The following is a 23230-nucleotide window of genomic DNA, read 5'->3' on the forward strand; positions in this document are numbered from 1 at the left end:
CTTTCATTACACGCTGCACTTAATTTTTACTAGCTACTGGAGTAACTGTCTGGACCATGGTTCCGACAATTGCCATACGTTTCAGAGACACTTTGGCCTATTTCCCAAGCACATTTATGTGTATATTGTTTGTACTCTGCTAACTGTAAAAACATTTTGAATTCCTTCTAGACTTTGAATTTTTAATATTGTATATGTTATCGTTAATTGTAATGGTTTTGATCAACCATAGAATAAAAAATAAATTCAGGTACACATATAGAACCCAATATCCGTCATCATTTTGTGTGTAATCATTCCCTCAGTAGGTAATTTCTGGTCCTCAATAGGATGCACAACAGAAACATTAGGCTTTTTCAACACAGCACCCATTATTTTGGTTCAAATCAATCAAAAAATAACACAAAACAAACTAGCAAACAAAAATCCAATGTAGCTCTGTCAAACGTCACCGTATCGCAGTGTCTTGGTCAGCAACCAACCAATTTCAGCACAGCTTTCTCGTGACATCTAAACAATCCTAGTGCGGCTCTCTGGAAGATTTACCAGCCAAAGTGTGACTTCTCTGTGAATAAGGAAAACAATTGCAGAACCTTTTTCACTTCATTTTACATAAAATAAACTTCATCTGCTCAGCCTAAAGAGAAGACAATCAGCAAGATAAGGTAGGGCAAATGTCAAAATCACTAAACACAAGAGCAACCAGAACAGCACCATTTACAGCACTGTTTACATCACAATTCACACTAGATAGACTTCTGTCAAGTGGTAACCCGCCCTGGTTAATGTACCTACTCTTGTGCACGTACAACCAAAGCACATCAACCCATGTTAAACCCACAAGGCTGGAAAGGAAAACCCATTAATTCAGGCACCCCTATCTGTGTGCATGTGGATCCTCATACTACACACTATCTTATGCAGACAAGTGTGAGGAAGTAGCCTCTTTCTTGCATGGTTAACCTCATATTGGCCTATTTGTCAGTGTGTTTGGCGGTGTCACTGAGATCCTGCTACTCAGGACCCAAGTGCTTATGGTTTGTGGCCTACTTGTCAGTATGTTTTACTGTTTTTGTCAGTCTGCTTGACTGTGTCACTGGAGTCCTGCTAACCAGGACCCCAGTGCTTATGCTCTCTCTGTTTCCAAATTTGTCACTACATACTGGTAACCCAGTATTTCAACCCAAATTGGCATACTGGTGCCCCCTCATAAGTCCCTAGTATATGGTACTTAGGTACCCAGGGCATTGGGGTTCCAGGGCATCCCTATGGGCTGCAACATCATTTTGCCACCCATAGGGAGCCCATGCAAAGGATTCTAAAGGACTGCCATGGAACCCTGTGTGAAATGGTGCATGCACCATTTCACAGCCATTTACACTGCACCAGATCACTTATAAGTCACCTGCCTTGGAATTCAGATTTGCAGGTCATCCTGTTGGGTCTATCACCCCTGCCAGAGCAAGCTTTGTTTCTGACCTCCAGAGAGCAAAGGCTCTCATCCTTGGTGGCCAGAATCTCATCTGTTGGTGACAGGCTGGCTAGAACTAGTCAGTGAGCCCACCATCAGTTGGTAGGTTTTCATTGGGCACCTCTAAAGTGCCCTTTGGGTGTAGGTATTAATACATTCATCACTGGAATCAGTGAGGGTTTATTGTGAGCTGCTTAATACCAAACATCCCTATTTTCAGTGAAGCCATTATGTAGCTGGGGAAGTTGTATTGACCAGTGTCTAGCACATGTTTCTGAAATGGCTTTCCTGTACACTTACTATGTCTAAGAATCAACAAAGACATAGCAGGGGCATATCTGTCCTTGCACATATGTCCACACATGTAATATAATGCACTCTGCCTTAGGGCCGTAAGGTCTGCTGTAGGGGTGACTTACAAATAATACAGGCAGTGCTATGGGGACATGGCATACAGCCTGTGTGCCATATTATGTTTTCCCTTTTGGAAGCCCTTGTCATGCAGCCTGCAGAGGCAGTCTGCATGTGTTTTGGCGATGGGTCCCTTATAGTGGCACAAGTTGTGCTTCAGCTCTTAGAAGCCCTCTTCAGTATCCCTGCCCTGTGTACCAGAGGCACCATTTACTAGGGACTTACAGAGGTGCTAAAGAGCCTGGACACCTAGGGATCAAGTGGGCAGGTGTCTTGTTTTGGGGAAGGAACCCTGGCACTGAGGACCTGGTTATCAGGAACCCAGTGCGCTTTAAGTAAAAGTTGCATTAAAAAAAAGAGCAAAAAGTGTGGGGTATTGCAACCAGAACCCAGCTTCCTACACACATTTACACTGCCAAGTCAACTTGGCATTTAAAACCTGTTGCCAAGCCTTAAACTCCCCTTTTATTGCACCCTGTCTCCAATACACATCTGGGATGGGTGACAGCTGGACCTTGTGTATTACCTACAGACAGCCACACACAAAGGGAGCTTAGGTGTGACTGATGGAACATCATCATCCTGATGGCCCATCCTGGGTAGGGTGGGAGGGAGAAGCTGACACCTACACCTGAAAAGGCAGTCTTGCTTCAACAAGAAGGGCTGCATAACCCCCTGTAGTGAGTCTGGAGCCAGTGCAGGAAGAAAGGACATCTATGCACTTCAAAGACTCTTCTTTGAAGTCACCACCACTTCAAAGGCAGAACTGGGTAAACGTACTGGACCTCTGACATCATCTCTTAGTACACTTCTGGACCCGTGAATACTCTGCCAGGAAGAAGTTGGGTAGGGAAAGAGATGAAAACATTGCTCCCGTACACAGGGAGCTGCTATTTATAACAGCTAACTATGTGCAGGAGCAATGCCAGCTTCCGCAGGAGCAGGTGGGACCATGGGGCCTTGAGGCCCCCTTGAGGTCCCCATAACTTTACACTGGGTGCCCTGGGCACCCAGTAGCATGTGGCCAGGCCCCAGAGGATGGGCTCATCTTGGGCCGAAATTGGCCTAGGGAGTTGGGCTAAATGGCCCCCTTTACTTTTATAAAAATTCCCGCCCCCGCCATGCACCGGTTGTTCTTCAATAATTTGGCTTCTAATGTTTCATTTATATTTTTTATGGACGTTATAAAAGTTGTCATGAGTGAGTAAATAGCAGTGCATGGCGAGGGCACGAGTTATACTTACCTTAGGCAGCAAGTTATAATTACTTGAAATAATTCTAACTATAACTGCTGAATTTCTCTGGCTCTGTACAATTCATTATTTTTTTAGAATTTGTGATGTCGCAAATTCAGGCAAAATTCCTTTGAAAAAAGTGCTTTTTTGCCCTGACATTATCCCTCTGGGATCCAAGCACCAGAGCTTAGGGGTCAGGCTATCCGTACCCCGGCCCTTTTTCTTTTCTTTTCACTCTTTTTCTAGAACTTGGCTGAAGCAGAGTCCCAAGATTGCTGCCAGCACTTCCCGTTTAAAGTGTTGACGGCCAATCAGAGCTCTGAAGATCTCTGCACAAAGCTCTTATTATTCATGAAGCACTCGGGGAGAAACCGCAGCCTTAAGGATACAAATTTGGCGTTCCTTTAGTTTCTCCTAAACTACTCAATGGATTTACATCAAATAATAAAAAGCCTATTCTGTGGACGAAACGCTACCTTTCTGCTAAATTTGGTGTAGTTCTGCCCTTCTGCCTGAAACCTTCTGTGCACAACAAGAATCACCGGCACACTTAAAAAAATGAAATAAATTCATGATGATTCGTTAAACGGTGCCAAAGGTATAGTAAAGTCAAAAATGCTTTTTCTATGGAAACATGGTCCTATCTATACCTACCTACTGGCCAGTAGGTAAAATATTCACTGAAAAAAAACATAGGTTATAGTGAAACTATAGTTAGGTTCTAAATTTACTCACACAAAACCAGAGAAATTAAGAAGTTATAGTTATAATTACTATATGTTAATCCAACCACCACTGCGCACAGCCTTTAGCAATGCGCAGTTGGTGTTGGCCGCAGGCCCTGCGCCCATCCTCTATAACCACCCAACCCAACGCTGCACACGGCCTTTGGGTGGCTGCACGAGAGGGTGGCTCAGGCCTTGCAGCTACCCACTATATCCACCCAACCCGCTCAGTGCACAGCCTTCGGCTAAACAGGTCCCTCTCTGTGAGAGCAGTTTTCTCAGTTTCCCTGCCTGCATCTCCACGGGTAGGGAAACAGAGGAAACGTCTGCTTGCATGAAGCAAGAGCTGTTTCACAGCTCTCACTTCATCCAACCAAAATGTCCGCTCCCGTCAAGTCACAGCAAACAGCTATGTCCCAGGGGTGGGCACCGTGGGACATAGCAGGAGCTGGCCCTGGGGGTGGTGGTCAAGTAGTTCCGGGGAAGTGGATGTCATCAATGATGTCACTGACCTTGTTATGAGTGATGTAATATATGAGGTCATAAACAGTACTTTACGGGGCAGTGAGTTATAGTTAGTTCAGGTAACTATAGCTGTTGAATTTCTATGGTTTTGTATGTGTCAAATTGAAGCCTAACTATAACATCTCTGTGTTTCCTAACTGTAAAGTCCCTGTAACCTTTGCTTTTTCAGTGAATTTCTATGTTTTTTTAATGTGAAGTATTTACATTAGCTTACATTGATCCAAACACCTTCGCACATGGCCTTCGGCTGTCCACAGCAATGAATGGCACCACAGCCTGGCCTGTGGCCAAACCCTGCTGCCAAACCATGCTAATATGCACCCCTGTATTGTCATCTAGACCTGTTTTTAGTGATTTGTACATTGCAGGGCTTTAAGTGTCAAAGAAGCTAACCTAAGGGTGCTCAGGCTTTTCATTTCATTGCCCACACCGTCTCCTTACAGTAACTGCTTCTGGTTAGTTTAAAGATTCAGCTGCAACTCTCTACAACATAAAATTTGATGGAAAACCACAATTAGGAAGGGACAATAGCCCAACCCATGATAAATGGGTTTCCCTCTACCCTACATGGTGGATCAACTAAATCCACTGCTTTATTACTGCCATGGGCATTCGTGCAAAAATCACTGATGTTATAGAACTATTAACAGTAATATACAAATTTTGCTGTTTAAAAAAAAAAAAAAAATTCAGGAGTTGTGTACCGTGCAAGAACTTTTGCTCATGGTATATAACTTCAGCATGATTTCAAAATTTGTAGAATATGCATTGTTAGAGATGGGGTTTTTGGTTGGCAGTCAGGTTACCCTCTGTCCAAGCAAGAACCCTCACTCTTGTCAGGGTAAGTCACACACAATCCAAAATCAGCCTGTGCCCACCCTCTGGTAGCTTGACACGAGCAGTCAGGCTTAACTTAGAAGGCAATGTGTAAAGTATTTGTGCAATAAATCATACAATAACACAATATAGCACCACAAAAATACACCACACACTGTTTAGAAAAATATATAATATTTATCAGGATAATTGTAGGTCAAAACGAATAAAGATGCAATGTGAAATTGTAGAGATATCACTGGAAAGTGATATAAAGGCGGTCATTCTGACCCTGGTGGTCAAAGACCACCAGGGCGGAGGACCGCGGGAGCACCGCCGACAGGCCGGCGGTGCTCCAATGGGGATTCCGACCGCGGCGGTAAAGCCGCGGTCGGACCGGCAACACTGGCGGGCTCCCGCCAGTGTACCGCCGCCCCATTGAATCCTCCAAGGCGGCGCAGCTTGCTGCGCCGCCGAGGGGATTCCGACCCCCCTTACCGCCATCCGGACCGCCGGGATCCGGATGGCGGTAGGGGGGGTCGCGGGGCCCATGGGGGCCCCTGGGGGCCCCTGCAGTGCCCATGCCACTGGCATGGGCATTGCAGGGGCCCCCGTAAGAGGGCCCCTAAATGTATTTCACTGTCTGCTGCGCAGACAGTGAAATACGCGACGGGTGCAACTGCACCCGTCGCACAGCTTCCACTCCGCCGGCTCGATTCCGAGCCGGCTTCATCGTGGAAGCCTCTTTCCCGCTGGGCTGGCGGGCGGCCTGAAGGCGACCGCCCGCCAGCCCAGCGGGAAAGTCAGAATTACCGCCGCGGTCTTTCGACCGCGGAACGGTAACCTGACGGCGGGACTTTGGCGGGCGGCCTCCGCCGCCCGCCAAGGTCAGAATGAGGGCCAAAGTGTCTTAAGTCTTTAAAAAGCAAACAAAGTCTCTTTCAAGCACAAAGTACCAGGTTTGAAGTGGAAAATCTTTGCAAAGGGCCGCAGAAGAAGAGAACCGTGGAAAAATGGCGTGTGCGCCAATTTCTCCCCAGCACACACAGACTTGTGTCGTTATTTTTCACGTGGGGAAGTGGGGTGTCGTTTTCCGGCGCGCGGACAGTCTCTTTCTGTGGGTCGCGGGATTACCAGATGTCCTGGGGTCTTTGCGTGGATTCTCCTGCTTGTTTTCCGGCTGCGCATCGTTCCGCAGGGCTGTGCGTCGAAGTTTCGCTCTCACGGCAGGTGTCACGTCGATTTCCCCTCTGGAAGTCGGGTGGCATTGTCCTTGCGAGGCCGTGCGTCGAAGTTCCGGTCGTCCCGAAGGCGTCTCGTCGATCAGCGTCGGTGTGCAGTGTTTTTCTCGCCGCGGAGCAAGCTGTGCGTCAAAATTTTCGCCGCACGAAGAGTCCAAATGAAAAAGAGAAGTCTTTTTGGTCCTGAGACTTCAGGGAACAGGAGGCAAGCTCTATCCAAGCCCTTGGAGAGCACTTTTGCAGCCAGACAAGAGTTCAGCAAGGCAGCAGGCCAACAGCAAGGCAGCAGTCCTTTGTAGAAAGCAGTCAGGTGAGTCCTTTGAGCAGCCAGGCAGTTCGTCTTGGCAGGATGCAGCTTCTGGTTCAGGTTTCTTCTCCAGCACGTGTCTGATGAGGTAGGGCAGAGGCCCTGTTTTATACCCAAATGTGCCTTTGAAGTGGGGGAGACTTCAAAGAGTGGCTAAGAAGTGCACCAGGTCCCCTTTCAGTTCAATCAGTTCTGCCAGGGTCCCAGTAGGGGGTGTGGCAGTCCTTTGTGTGAGAGCAGGCCCTCCACCCTCCCAGCCCAGGAAGACCCATTCAAAATGCAGATGTATGCAAGTGAGGATGAGTACCCTGTGTTTGGGGTGTGTCTAAGTGAATGCACAAGGAGCTGTCAACCAAGCCCAGCCAGACGTTGATTGTAAGGCACAGGATTTAAGTGCAAAGAAATGCTCACTTTCTAAAAGTGGCATTTCTAGAATAGTAATATCAAATCCAACTTCACCAGTCAGCAGGGTTTGGTATTACCATTCTGGCCATACTAAATATGACCTTCCTACTCCTTTCAGATCAGCAGCTACCACTTCAATACTGTATGAGGGCAGCCCCAATGTTAGCCTATGAAGGGAGCAGGCCTCAGAGTAGTGCAAAACCGAATTTAGGAGTTTTACACTACCAGGGTATGTAAACTACACAGGTACATGTCCTGCCTTTCACCCACACAGCACCCTGCTCTAGGGGTTACCTAGGGCACACTTTAGAGGTGACTTATATGTGGAGAAAGGGGAGGTTTAGGCTTGGCAAGTACTTTTAAATGCCAAGTCGAGGTGACAGTGAAACTGCACACACAGGCCTTGCAATGGCAGACCTGAGACAAGGTAAAGGGGCTACCTAAGTGGGTGGCACAACCAGTGCTGCAGGCCCACTAGTAGCATTTAATCTACAGGCCCTAGGCACATATAGTGCACATTACTAGGGACTTATAAGTAAATTAAATAGTCCAATCAGGTATGATCCAAGGTTACCATGTTTAAAGGGAGAGAGCATATGCACTTTAGCACTGGTTAGCAATGGTAAAGTGTGCAGAGTCTAAAAGCCAGCAAAAACAGTGTCCAAAAAGTGGAGGGAGGCAGGCAAAAAGGTAGGGGTGGCCACCCTAAGGCTGTCAGGTCTAACATGCATATACACAAATTATTAAAATTTACTTTAATATACAAAGTTTACTAATATTTTCCCTTAACTAGCATAGAAATAGCAATGCACACAAATGTTAAATTGTTGTTTTATAAAAAAAAAGTTGTTCTGCTTACCGTTGCAAGTGATGTTGCTTTTTTCCTCAAAATTCAAATAAAACACCCAAAAGAATCAAAATAGTAAAAAAAAAAAAAAAAACACCAACGAACTATGAAAAACCAAAAAAATTGTTCTTTTTAGAACCACATCTTTCACTTTAAAAAAGAAATGCATGGGTGAGTGATTGGGTGTATGAATGCCTGAATAGGTGAGTGATAGCATGCCTCAGCTTATGTGTGAGTAAAGTGAGTAGCTGTAGGGGTGAGTAATTGGCTGGATGGGTGACTGAGTGCATGAGAGGGTATGTGGGTGAGTGAATGTGTGTATGAGTGGGTGTATGAGTCAGTGTGTGCATGACTGGCTGTATGCGTGGGTGAGTGGCTGCATGAGTGATTGTTTTGGTGAGTAATAAAGTGCATGAGTGGTTGTATAAGTGACTGACTGTGTGCTTGATTGGGTGTATGGGTAAGTGTCAGTGCCTGAGTGGTGTGAGAAAGGGCCTCTTTTGACATGGTAGCCCCCTACCTTTGGCTTGGACAATGATGTGGTCTCGAACTATAAGTGCCCTGGTCCCCACCTAAACCGGTTCCCTACCTAAACCAGTTTCCAGGGCAAGATCTCTTTCCTCAAAACTGTACTATGTTTGGCATTCCAACCACCCTTGCAAGTCCCTAATAAATGGCACCCCTTAAACCTAGGACATGGGTACTGAAGAGGGCCCTCCAGAGCTGCAGTACCAATTGTGCACCTCTGAGGGGGCCCCACACCAGCCTCATACCAACTGCATTGCAAGTGCATGACAAGGTGTATTTAAAAGACACAAACTCAAAATGGTATTCACCAAGAGTACCATGTCCACTAACACTGCATGCACTATAAGTAAGTCACCCCTCTGGCAGGCCTCACAGCCCTCTGTTAGGGTGCACTATAATGTATGTGAGGGCATATGGGTGCATGAGCAAATATGCCCCTTCTGTGTTTTTGCAAAAACTTAAGACATAGTATGTGTACAGGGAAGCTGTAGCAAATACATGTGCTGGACACTGGTCATCACGAGTTCCCCAGCTAGATGATGGCCTCTTTGAATACTGGGTTGTCTGGTAGCAAACAACTCAGAACAGTAAACCCACACTGATGCCAGTGTTGGATTTATTATAAAATGTACCCAGAGGGCACCTTAGTAGTGCGCTCTGCAAAACCTAACAGCCCTGGCATAGTTGCTGACTGGTTTTTACCAGCCTGCTGCTACCAGACGGATGTTTGGACTCCTGGGATGAGAGCCTCTGCTCTCAGGAGCCAGAACACAAAGCCTTTCCTGGATGGAGGAATTACACCTCCTTCCCCAGATAGGCAACCTGCACCAGTGGTCAGCTTCAAATGCTTTATCACCAATGAAATATGACCTCTGACTGCTGCAAGCAGCAGATGGCCACCCAGCTGTTTTCCCCCACTTTGAGCATGAGTACCGGTGGAAAAACGTAGCCAGAATAGGATGAGTGGCCACACCCCATCCTGCACCCTCAGGTGTAGCAGGCAAAGTAACCAGTCCATTTCATATTCCTCCATCTTGGATAGTAGGAAAATAGCCAACCAGTGTTATGGATGTGACCCCTTTCCCTCAGGAAGTTGTTACATAGTGGGTGTAGCCACCCTAAGGTAGGTGGCCATTTGGCCACTACCAGGTGCTCACCCTAACGCCCACTAAATGCAGTATTTAGCAGTTATCCTTAGACCTGCAGATCAGATTTGACAGACACAAGAAGACCATCGACAAAGAAGACCCAAGGATCAAGAACAGAAGTACAGCTGCAAGAAGAGAAAGGTGCCAAACCCTGCCTGCTGCACCCAGGGCTCAAGAGTCCCCACTGAGAGGTTGACTGGACAACTGAAGGACTCCAAGAAACCCTGGAGGACCTCCAGTCTTCTGAAAATTGCAAGAACCTCCCTCTGCATGAATGAATCTCATCCTGCTCATTGCAGGCAAGAAACCAGTGAAGTCCGGTTCACTGAGTGGCCACTGTCCAATAAACCGGACAAAGTAACCTTATCAAAATCAGCCCGATGGACTTGAAGAACAAAGCCTGCCAGTGTGCCTAGTTTGGTAGCATTGCAACCTTTAGGACCCACGATGTCACAATACCTGGGTTAGTGGCCCCCTAATGTCAGACACCCAGAAGGAAAGTCCACTCCAGACTCTCAAAAGCCCAGAAGCAAGCACCAATCAAGAGACTTCAGGACACCAAAGAACCACCCCCCAGAATGGCCCTGCTGACCTGTACTCAACCCTCCAAGTGACCTGCACCTGGCTCCAAAGACTCCATGATGCACAACTCTTGGCTGACCTATCTGCGCCACACTCAGCCTCCCTGGCCCCTTCATCTGAAAACCAACTGTGCTCTAGGCGTCCCTAAACCCCCACCGGACTTACCTTTAAGTCCATCTGTGTAGTGTGTTTCTAAGTGGTCCCGTTCCCTGTTCTGCACCAGCTCCAAGACTTTCAGCTGCTGCTTCCGCTACCTCTTGAACTGGGAACTGCCCGAACATCTCTGGCTGGCCCACAGTACATCTGGGAGACCTTGACCTAAAAATAGGAAGTGACACTTATGAGAGCATTGCCTGATTTTATATGCATTTTTAAAGATTTTCCCATTCATTCCTATGGTGTGTAATTACGCACAAAAAGACTGTGGGCCTGACTTAAGAAAAGTGGAGCTGCATCTAATGCAGCACCACTTTTCTTGCACCCCTTAGCACTTCCCTAACTTCACCATGTGTGCACTGTATTTAAGATACTGTGCACCATGGCAGTAGTTAGGGAACTAACGTCAAAATCTATTACGCTGGTTTGGCGCTTTGCAGGACTAGAATAAAAAAATGTTGACACTAATCCTACAAAGCTCATTGAGGTCCTTTGAAAACAATGGTGTGCCTCCTTTTAACGCCGGCTCTGTGCAGGCATTAAAAATGCCCCAAAAAATGTAGCAAAAAAATAGTTTCGATTTCTTTGCGCCATTTATAATGTGGCGCAGGGGATTACAAAGTGGCGCAATACATGCACTGCGCCACTTTGTTAAATATTGTGCAGGGAACAGGCCACCTTAGCACTGCCTTAGCTTAAAAAAATGACGCTAAGGCGGTGCTAATGTGGCACAAGGGGCTCTTAAATCTGCCCCTATATTTGCTAAACTTTGAAAAAACATAACAAAAGAAGTACTTACCGTATATTGATGATCTTAGTTTTATAAAAATATGACATATTTTTGTAAATTGGTCTCAAGTTATTTTTTCAGAGTATATATGTATTGATTCTGTGAGTACAACAAATGCTTAGCACATCTCAAAGATAAGCCTAACGGCTCACCCGCACTACCACAGAAACAGAGCATTAAGTGGTCTGCCTTTTGCCTCTGGATACCAAGGTGGGGTTGCTTGGTCTCTCTGCACAGTGCACGTCTTTGTCGTTCACTATAGCCAGCCTCCTACAAGTGGCTGCATGGTTGAGTATGTCAGTAGCTTTATGGGCAAGTGAGTGGGTGCATGAGTGGCTGCATTGGTGAGTGAGATGGTGCATGTGTGTCTGTATGGGTGAGTGAGTCCATGCATGAGTAGCTATATGGGTGAGTAAGAGCGTGTGTGAGTGGTTGTATGCATGACTGAGAGTATATGTACCTTTATGTATGAGTGAGTGGGTGAATGATTGGTTGTACTGGTGAGTGAGAGGGTGCATATGTGTGTGGGTGAGTGAGTGGATTCATGAGTGGCTATATGGGTGAGTGAGAGGGTGCATAAGTAGCTGCATAGATGAGTACGTTGGTGCAAGAGAAGTTGTATGAGTGAGTAAGTGAGTATATAGGAGAGTGAGTGCACGGGAGTGTGTATGGGTGAGTGACTGGGTGCACAAGAGGCTCTATGGATGAGTGCCTGGGTGCATAAGTGAGTGTATGGATGAATGATTGGGTGCATGAATAACTGTATGGGTGAGTGACTCTGTGCGTGAGTGGCTGTATGGGTGAGTGACTGGCTGAGTGAGTGGTGCTAGGGGTGAGTGACTGGGATGTGAGTGTCTGTATGGACGAGTGACTGGGTGCATGCGTGCTTCTATGGTTGAGTGAGTGGGTGTGTGAGCGGCTCTATGGGTAAGTGACTGGGTGTGTGACTGGCTGTATGAGTGAGTGACTGGGTGTATGGGTGAGTGAGTGGGAGGATGTATGGGTGAGTGATAGGGTGCATGAGTGGCTCTATGGGTGAGCGAATGGGTGCATGAGTGGCTGTATGGGAGAGTAAATGAGTTTATAAGTGAATGTATGGGTGAGTGACTATGTGCATAAGAGGCTGTATGGGCGAGTGACTGGGTGTGTGAGTGGCTGTATGGGTGAGGCACTGGCTGCATGATTGCCTGTATGGGTGATTGAGAAGGTGCATGACTGGTTGTATTGCTGAGTGAAAGGGTGCATGAGTGTCTGCATAAGTGAGCGAGAGGGTGAGCAAGTACTGCATGGGTGAGTAAATGGGTGTGAGAGCAGTTGTATGAGTGAGTAAGTGGGTGTGAGGTGAGTGAGTGCATGCAAGTGTGTATGGGTGAGTGAATGTGTGCAAGAGAGGCTGTATGGGTAAGTGACTGCATGGGTGAGTGACTAGGTGTGTGAGTTTCTGGATAGGTGAGTGAGTGGGTGTATGAGTGGCTGTATGGGTGAGTGAGTGGGTCCGTGAGTGGTTGTATGGGTGAGTGACTGGGTGCATGAGAGGCTGTATGGGTGAGTGACTGAGTGCATTGGTGGCTGTATGGGTGAGAGAATGGGTGTAAGTAGCTGTATGGGTGAGTGAATGGGTGCATGAGTAGGTGAATGGATGAGTGGGTGTGTGAGTGACTCTGTGGGTGAGTGACTGGGAGTGTGAGTGGCTGTATAGGTGGGTGACTGTGTGAGTGAGTGTATGGGGGAGTGAGTGGTTGTGTGAGTGGCTGTATGGGTGAGTGTATGGGTGAGTGAGTGGTACCATGGTGAGTGGGTGGGTGTGTGAATGGCTGTATGGGTGAGTGATTGGGTATGTGAGTGACTGTATGGGTGAGTGAGTGGGTGTGTGAGTGCCTGACTCAGTGAGGGAATGGGTGCATGGGAGGCTGTATGGTTGAGGATATTGGTGTATTAGTGGTTGCATGTGTGAGTGAATTGGTGTCTAAGTGGCTGTATACATGAGTTAATGGATGTGTGAGTGGCTGAATGGGTAAGTGACTGGGAGTGTGAGTGTCTGTATGGGTGTGTGAGTGGCTATATGGGTGAGTGATTGAGTGCGTGCGTGCCTGTATGGGTGTGTGAGAGGGTGCAAGAGTGGCTGTATTGGTGAGTGAGTGGGGGCATGAGTGTATGAATGAGTGAGCAAGTGGTTGTACAAGTGCTTATAAGGGTGAGTGAGAGGGGTACGTAAGTAGTTATGTGGGTGAGTAAGTGGGTGCAAGATTAGTTGTATGAGTGAATGAGTAGGTGAATGGGTCAGTGCCTGAGTGCTTGAGAGGATATATAGATGAGTGCCTATGTGCATAAGTGAGTGGATGGATGAGTGGATGGGTGAATGAGTGACTGTATGGGTGAGTGTCTGGGTGCGTAAGTGGCTGAATGGGAGAGTGACTGGGTACATGAGAGGCTATATGGGTGAGTGACTATGTATGAGGGGCTGTATAGGTGAATGTGTGAGTGGCTGTATTGGTAAGCAACTGGGAGCCTGAGTGGCTGTATGGGTGAGTAACTGGGTGTGTGAGTGGCTGTATGGGCTAGTGACTGGGTGTTTGAGTGCCTTCAATGGTAAATGAGTGGATGCACGAGTGGCTGTATTGGTGAGTGAGCGGGGCATGAATGTCTGTATGGGTGAGCAAGTGGTTGTGCGCGTGGCTTTATGGGTAAGTGAGAGGGTGCGTAAGTAGCTGTGTGGGAAAGTGGGTGCAAGAGTACTTGTATGAGTTAGTAAGTGGATGTATGGGTGAGTGAGTGCATGAGAGTGTGTATAAGTGAGTGCCTGGGTGCATGAGAGGCTGTACAGGAGAGTGACTAGGTGCATGAGTGGCTGAGTGGCTGTATATGTGAATAACTGGGTGCGTGAGTGGCTCTATGGGTGAGTGACTGTGTGTGTGAGTGGCTGTATGGGTGACTACCTGGGTGCGTGAGTGGCTGTATGGGTGAGTGACTGGGTGTGTGATAGGCTGTATGGGTGAGTGACTTGATCATGATGGCTGTATGGATGGGTGAGTGGGTGTGTGAGTGGCTGTATCGGTGAGTGAATGGGTGCATGAGTGGCTGCATGGGTGAGTGAGTGGGTGCATGAGTGACTATGTGAGTGAGTGACTGGTTGCATGAGTATCTGTATGAGTGAGTAAATGGGTGTGAGTGGGTGTATGGGTAAGTGACTGGGTTCGTGAGTGGCTTTATGCATGAATGACTGGGTGCATGAGAGCCTGTATGGGTGAGTGACTGGGTTTGTCAGTGACTGTATGGGTGTGTGAGTCGGTATGTGGCTAAGTGAATGGGTGCTTGAGTCAGTATATTGGTGAGTGACAGGATGCGTGAGAGACTGTGTGGGTGAGTGAATAGGTGCATGTGTGAGTGTATGGATGAGTAACTGGGTGCATGAGTGACTGTATGGGTGGGTGACTGGGATGCTGTATTGGTGAGTGACTGGCTTCATGCATGAGTGGCTGTATAGGGAATAGACTAGATGTGTGTGGCTGTATAGGAGAATGACTGGGTGTGTGAATAGCTGTATGGGTGAGTGACTGGGTGCATGAGTGGCTGTATGGGTGAGTGACTGGTTGCGTGAGTGGCTGTATGAGTGAGGGAGTGGGTGCATGAGTGACTGTGTGGGTGAGTGAATGGGTGCGTAAGTAGCTGTATGGGTGCGTGAGTGCTTGCATGGGTGAGAGCCTAGGTCTGTGAGAGGCTATATGGGTGAGTGACTGGGTCTGTGTGTAGCCGTATGGGTGAGTGACTGGGTGCGTGAAGGGCTGTATGGGTGAGTGAGTAGGTGTGTGAGTGGCTGTACTGGGGAGTGACTCGGTGCATGAGGGGCTGTATGGATGAGTCACTAGGGTCCATATTTATACTCTGTTTGCGCCGAATGTGCGCCAAATATTTTGACGCACATTCGGTAGGGTGCATGGGTAGCTGCAAGGGAATGGGTGCATGAGTATCTGTGTGGATGAGCAAAAGGGTGTATAAGTGACTGCATGGATAAGTGAATGGGTGTATCAGTAGCTGTAGGGGTGAGTGACTGGGTGCGTGAGTAGCTGTATGGATGAGTCACTAGGGCCCATATTTATACTCTGTTTGCGCCGAATGTGCGCCAAATATTTTTACGCACATTCGGTGCAAACCGTGCACCATATTTATACTTTGACGCCCGAGTCCACGAACGCCAAAAGTCTGCCGTGTGCGCCATTTTCTGGATGCGGGAAACCGCCTTGCGTTAATGACATGCAAGGTAGTCGTTCCCATCGAAAAAATGACTTAAACACCCCTGCTCCATATTTATGCTACTGCGTAAAAATCCAGCATGGCCGGGAGGCGGAGTCAGAAAATTATGCACAGCCCGATTTGCGTCAAAAAAATAACGCCTGGGTCAGGGCAGGCATTATATGGGGCAAACACACCAGTACTTAAGGAAAACACACAGAAGCAACAGCAGAGCTCCAAAGGGAACACATAGATGTGCTTTTCATCCAGCATGCATGCTGACGCAGAGCAGAGGACCAACAACAGCAGCTTCAACAATACCAGCAGGGACCCCAAAGGCAACGCAGAAGGCAGGAGAGGATATTCCACACCAGGACAACCCTTCTGGGACTCTGGCAACAAGACATCATCCAGAGGTACAGACTCAACTGGCAAGCCATTCAGCAGCTGCTGGACAACATTGAGCCACAGTTGGCACCCAGCTTGCAGACACCCCACACCATTCCACCAGAAACCAAGCTGCTAGCTGTACTCCACATGTTGGCAAGTGGCCCCTTTCAAACTACTGGTGCCCTGGTTGCTGCGATCTCACAGCCCTCATTCTCTGCTTTCCTACCCAAGGTATTGGATGCCATCATCTCCCTCACACCCTGCCACATCAGCTTCCCAACACACAGCTGAAGCAGCAGGAGACGAAACAGGTCTTCTACCAAATCAACGGCTTCCCACACATGCTTGGTGCCATTGACTGCACACATGTACGCATTGTGCCACCTGCTGCAACCGAACATCTATACCACAACAGGAAGCACACACACTCCATCAATGTGCAGGCCTTTGTCGATCACCGGGGATTGATCACCAACATCGTGGCAAAGTATCCTGGGAGTGTACATGATTCATTCATCTTCCACCACTGCACCATCAATGAACACTCTCCAGGATGGACGATATGGAAATGGCCTACTTGTTGGTAAGTACAGAAACCTACTTATATACACACTGCAAAGCAACCCTCTAGGACAAACAACACATACACCAGTACATTGACACGTGGCCAGGAAGACACTTAGGTTGGACACTGCTAGGCATGTTTGATATCCTCATCCATTTGGATACACAACTACAGTATGGACAAATGACAGATCCAAATAACAACAGATGCCACTCCACAGACACAAGGGAGCAATTTAAAAAAACAGAATGACAATGACATGGCCTCAACTGGCAGTACAACTTGGAAGATTAATCTTTCAATATCACATTAAGAACACTCAATCAAACACCCTTCCAAGCAATAAGTACTGTGTAAGGGGTGGGTAATGTGTTTTGCTGCAGGTCAAACACCATGACACACATAGCATGATGATGACTACAATGAAGGTGACATGGAATCAATCAATCAAGGATTTATAAAGCGCACTACTCACCCGTTAGGGTCTCAAGGCGCTGAATCATTGAGGCTGTACCAATATCTCACATCACTCCTGCTCTGACATTGCCCACTACCAATAAGCAAGTGGACTGTGCTAAGAACACATATTGATGTGGCAATATTGAAAGTGCACATTCCTACACATACGGATTGAGACAATTGCACATATACACAACAGATGTACAGCATATGGACCTTCTGACACTGTAAATTACAACCTCACAACCAAGTTAGCCAGCTGCACTAGAACATGTTCTGTAATATAGGTACACGTTTGAACCTGAGTTGAGTTGGCAAGGGCAGAGAAATAGGTCTGCAGAGAAATTGTCACACATGGGATATTTGTGCACAGTTAATTGTCAACACGTCAGTGCTGACAACTTATGGAGATGTGTTGTACATTGTCACCTTGCCAAATCTAAGGGCCTCACTGATGTTTAACTAATTCTATTGCAAATGTTAAATTGGATGGGATGTCCAGACCATATAAATGCAACCGTGTTACCACCACTGTGGAATTAATTCTGTGTATGGAAGTATCATGTCACCCCCAGTTAAGACACATGGACACCTCTTTCACATGACATAATGCAAGGGAGTACACAATGTACTGCAACTCTACAAAAATACAGCTGACATCCGGTCAATCAGCCAAACACCAGTTCAGATAAGGAAACAACCCAATGCTGATGGTACATCCTAGAAGCCTAGGAGTCCACACAATTAACACAAACACAGATGAGTCACAGACAACACAAGAGAATACCTGCTATGCAAAGTGATAATCACGGTGCAAGCAACATCAACATTTTCTCACTCATTTTCTCTTTCAGCTGATCAGGGGTATGGGATCCAGCCATGGATCATGACCCCATTGGCAAACCCAAGGACTGCATCAGAGCGTGCCTATAATGAGGCACATAGGAGGACATGCACCATAGTCGAGAGGACCTTTGGCATCCTGAAGTCAAGATTCAGGTGCCTCAACATCACCGGAGGCAGCCTCCTATACTCACCTGAAATGGTGTGCAAAATCATTTTGACCTGTGCCATCCTGCACAACATATGTGTAAGGAGGAACATTCCCCTATATGAACCCGACCCACAAATGCCTGATGAGGAGGAAGAGGAGATTGCTGTCCATCAACATGAGGGGGACCATGCAAACACAGCTGCAGGATTGCGTTGGAGACAATATATTGTCCGAAATTTCTTTTAACTCTACCCACCATCACCACTGTCTTACCATATGTCAATAAACACCTATTCTAATCACTATATCATGGTCTGGGTAATCATTTTTTCATAACATTCCCTAAGAATCATAATCAGAGTGTAGCCTCATGGAGCATTGCAGAAATACATATTAGGATACAGAAAAATCCACATCATATTTGATGGGTATGAATGTACACCCAACTTCACGTACACTGTAAATGACATATATCCTGTCCATTTCACATTTGAAGGGCAATAGAAGAGGAGCACAGCTATTTCACACATACTGTACATGTTGGCAACATGGTATATTGCAGCATATGGCACACAACTAAAACATCATCATTCACTGAGGAAAAAATTCCTCATGCATGAGGCAGTGGATGTGCTATTGCATTGGTAACAAGAAGGTATGACCCGACCCTTGAGAGCAGAAAATGTGACAGCAGCTATCTTTGCAAGGAGTATTTGTGACAAGAAATCCATTTTGTGAGCCTCTGTGCATCTCCCCTGTGTCCTGAAACAGCCCAGTGTTCAAGGATTGCAAAAAGACCTAGGTAAGGAGCCCTGAGATTTTTCTGGGTAAATAGTATTACTTGTTCAACCTTGTTTGTTTCAGCTACCTGTGTCTGTTTTACTGTGGACTCTCTGTGTTTCAGGCAGCCTGGCCTCTTTTAAAGTGGTGTTTTTTTTTTATTTGTTTTTGCTGTGACTGTGTGAATTGCCTTGCTAGATTGTGGCACCCTCCCCTCCCTTTTTTCACTTATAAGTAAAAAGGCTACATACATCTTGCAGAGTGTGTTTTTAGGAGACTGTTTTAATCTGTTTCTGTGATTTAAATTGTGCTTAAAAACTGTCTGCCCCCCTGTATTTTTGCCTTTAAAAAAGCCCGATTTTAGAGTGCGCACTCAGCACAATTGCAGTGTTTGTTTCTTAAATAATCTCTCCCTTACCTGGAAAGTAGACTCTGCTAGCTTGGAAGTGTGGATTCAGCCTGTCTGTATCCAAGGAGATTCTGAATAGAGCAGCAGTTGCCTTTCCCCCTGACCACAGGGACTGGACTTAGCTGATTGGCTCCCTGATTCCCTGCTGCACCTGAGACCCACCCCCCCACCTGCTCTGGCCCCTTAAGTTTGTGGAGGGAAGCCCAAGACAGCCGCCTCCACCTTGTGAGCCTCTGTGCATCTCCCCTGTGTCCTGATACAGCCCAGTGTTCAAGGATTGCAAAAAGAGCTAGATAAGGAGCACCGAGATTTTTCTGGTAAATAGTATTATTTGTTCAAAAGTTTTTGTTTAAGCTACCTGTGTCTGTTTTACTGTGCACTCGCTGTGTTTCAGGCAGCCTGGCCTCTTTTAAAGTGGTGTTTTTTTTTAATTCGTTTTTGCCGTGACTGTGTGAATTGCCTTGCTAGTTTGTGGCACCCCCCTCCCTTTTTTCACTTCTAAGTAAAAAGGCTACGTACATCTTGCAGAGTGTGTTTTTAGGAGACTGTTTTAATCTGTTTCTGTGATTTAAATTGTGCTTAAAAACTGTCTGCCCCCCTGTATTTTTGCCTTTAAAAAAGCCCGATTTTAGAGTGCTCACTCAGCACAATTGCAGTGTTTGTTTCTTAAATAATCTCTCCCTTACCTGGAAAGTAGACTCTGCTAGCTTGGAAGTGTGGATTCAGCCTGTCTGTATCCAAGGAGATTCTGAATAGAGCAGCAGTTGCCTTTCCCCCTGACCACAGGGACTGGACTTAGCTGATTGGCTCCCTGATTCCCTGCTGCACCTGAGACCCACCCCCCCACCTGCTCTGGCCCCTTAAGTTTGTGGAGGGAAGCCCAAGACAGCCACCTCCACCTTGTGAGCCTCTGTGCATCTCCCCTGTGTCCTGATACAGCCCAGTGTTCAAGGATTGCAAAAAGAGCTAGATAAGGAGCACCGAGATTTTTCTGGTAAATAGTATTATTTATTCAAAAGTTTTTGTTTCAGCTACCTGTGTCTGTTTTACTGTGGACTCGCTGTGTTTCAGGCAGCCTGGCCTCTTTTAAAGTGGTGTTTTTTTTTAATTCGTTTTTGCCGTGACTGTGTGAATTGCCTTGCTAGTTTGTGGCACCCCCCTCCCTTTTTTCACTTCTAAGTAAAAAGGCTACGTACATCTTGCAGAGTGTGTTTTTAGGAGACTGTTTTAATCTGTTTCTGTGATTTAAATTGTGCTTAAAAACTGTCTGCCCCCCTGTATTTTTGCCTTTAAAAAAGCCCGATTTTAGAGTGCGCACTCAGCACAATTGCAGTGTTTGTTTCTTAAATAATCTCTCCCTTACCTGGAAAGTAGACTCTGCTAGCTTGGAAGTGTGGATTCAGCCTGTCTGTATCCAAGGAGATTCTGAATAGACCAGCAGTTGCCTTTCCCCCTGACCACAGGGACTGGACTTAGCTGATTGGCTCCCTGATTCCCTGCTGCACCTGAGACCCACCCCCCCACCTGCTCTGGCCCCTTAAGTTTGTGGAGGGAAGCCCAAGACAGCCGCCTCCACCTTGTGAGCCTCTGTGCATCTCCCCTGTGTCCTGATACAGCCCAGTGTTCAAGGATTGCAAAAAGACCTAGATAAGGAGCACCGAGATTTTTCTGGTAAATAGTATTATTTGTTCAAAAGTGTTTGTTTCAGCTACCTGTGTCTGTTTTACTGTGGACTCGTTGTGTTTCAGGCAGCCTGGCCTCTTTTAAAGTGGTGTTTTTTTTTAATTTGTTTTTGCCGTGACTGTGTGAATTGCCTTGCTAGTTTGTGGCACCCCGTTCCCTTTTTTCACTTCTAAGTAAAAAGGCTACGTACATCTTGCAGAGTGTGTTTTTAGGAGACTGTTTTAATCTGTTTCTGTGATTTAAATTGTGCTTAAAAACTGTCTGCCCCCCTGTATTTGTGCCTTTGAAAAAGCCCGATTTTAGAGTGCGCACCCAGCGCTATTGCAGTGTTTGTTTCTTAAATAATCTCTCCCTTACCTGGAAAGTAGACTCTGCTAGCTTGGAAGTGTGGATTCAGCCTGTCTGTATCCAAGGAGATTCTGAATAGAGCAGCAGTTGCCTTTCCACCGACCACAGGGACTGGACTTAGCTGATTGGCTCCCTGAGTCCCTGCAGCACCTGAGACCCCCCCCCCCCCTGCTCTGGCCCCTTACGTTTGTGGAGGGAAGCCCAAGACAGCCACCTCCATTTTGTGAGCCTCTGTGCATCTCCCCTGTGTCCTGATACAGCCCAGTGTTCAAGGATTGCAAAAAGACCTAGGTAAGGAGCCCTGAGATTTTTCTGGGTAAATAGTATTATTTGTTCAAATGTGTTTGTTTCAGCTACCTGTGTCTGTTTTACTGTGGACTCTCTCTGTTTCAGGCAGCCTGGCCTCTTTTAAAGTGGTGTTTTTTTTTTTTTAATTTGTTTTTGCCGTGACTGTGTGAATTGCCTTGCTAGTTTGTGGCACCCCCCTCCCTTTTTTCACTTCTAAGTAAAAAGGCTACGTACATCTTGCAGAGTGTGTTTTTAGGAGACTGTTTTAATCTGTTTCTGTGATTTAAATTGTGCTTAAAAACTGTCTGCCCCCCTGTATTTTTGCCTTTAAAAAAGCCCGATTTTAGAGTGCGCACTCAGCACAATTGCAGTGTTTGTTTCTTAAATAATCTCTCCCTTACCTGGAAAGTAGACTCTGCTAGCTTGGAAGTGTGGATTCAGCCTGTCTGTATCCAAGGAGATTCTGAATAGAGCAGCAGTTGCCTTTCCCCCTGACCACAGGGACTGGACTTAGCTGATTGGCTCCCTGATTCCCTGCTGCACCTGAGACCCACCCCCCCACCTGCTCTGGCCTCTTAAGTTTGTGGAGGGAAGCCCAAGACAGCCGCCTCCACCTTGTGAGCCTCTGTGCATCTCCCCTGTGTCCTGATACAGCCCAGTGTTCAAGGATTGCAAAAAGACCTAGATAAGGAGCACCGAGATTTTTCTGGTAAATAGTATTATTTGTTCAAAAGTGTTTGTTTCAGCTACCTGTGTCTGTTTTACTGTGGACTCGTTGTGTTTCAGGCAGCCTGGCCTCTTTTAAAGTGGTGTTTTTTTTTAATTTGTTTTTGCCGTGACTGTGTGAATTGCCTTGCTAGTTTGTGGCACCCCGTTCCCTTTTTTCACTTCTAAGTAAAAAGGCTACGTACATCTTGCAGAGTGTGTTTTTAGGAGACTGTTTTAATCTGTTTCTGTGATTTAAATTGTGCTTAAAAACTGTCTGCCCCCCTGTATTTGTGCCTTTGAAAAAGCCCGATTTTAGAGTGCGCACCCAGCACTATTGCAGTGTTTGTTTCTTAAATAATCTCTCCCTTACCTGGAAAGTAGACTCTGCTAGCTTGGAAGTGTGGATTCAGCCTGTCTGTATCCAAGGAGATTCTGAATAGAGCAGCAGTTGCCTTTCCACCGACCACAGGGACTGGACTTAGCTGATTGGCTCCCTGAGTCCCTGCAGCACCTGAGACCCCCCCCCCCCCCCCTGCTCTGGCCCCTTACGTTTGTGGAGGGAAGCCCAAGACAGCCACCTCCATTTTGTGAGCCTCTGTGCATCTCCCCTGTGTCCTGATACAGCCCAGTGTTCAAGGATTGCAAAAAGACCTAGGTAAGGAGCCCTGAGATTTTTCTGGGTAAATAGTATTATTTGTTCAAATGTGTTTGTTTCAGCTACCTGTGTCTGTTTTACTGTGGACTCTCTCTGTTTCAGGCAGCCTGGCCTCTTTTAAAGTGGTGTTTTTTTTTTTTTTATTCGTTTTTGCCGTGACTGTGTGAATTACCTTGCTAGTTTGTGGCACCCCCCTCCCTTTTTTTACTTCTAAGTAAAAAGGCTACGTACATCTTGCAGAGTGTGTTTTTAGGAGACTGTTTTAATCTGTTTCTGTGATTTTAATTGTGCTTAAAAACTGTCTGCCCCCCTGTATTTTTGCCTTTAAAAAAGCCTGATTTTAGAGTGCGCACTCAGCACTATTGCAGTGTTTGTTTATTAAATAATCTCTCCCTTACCTGGAAAGTAGACTCTGCTGGCTTGGAAGTGTGGATTCAGCCTGTCTGTATCCAAGGAGATTCTGAGTAGAGCAGCAGTTGCATTTCCCGCTGACCACAGGGACTGGACTTCAGCTAACTTGCTCCTTATATAAGT

Source organism: Pleurodeles waltl, chromosome 2_2 (assembly GCF_031143425.1).
Source record: "Pleurodeles waltl isolate 20211129_DDA chromosome 2_2, aPleWal1.hap1.20221129, whole genome shotgun sequence".
Lineage (NCBI taxonomy): Eukaryota > Metazoa > Chordata > Amphibia > Caudata > Salamandridae > Pleurodeles > Pleurodeles waltl.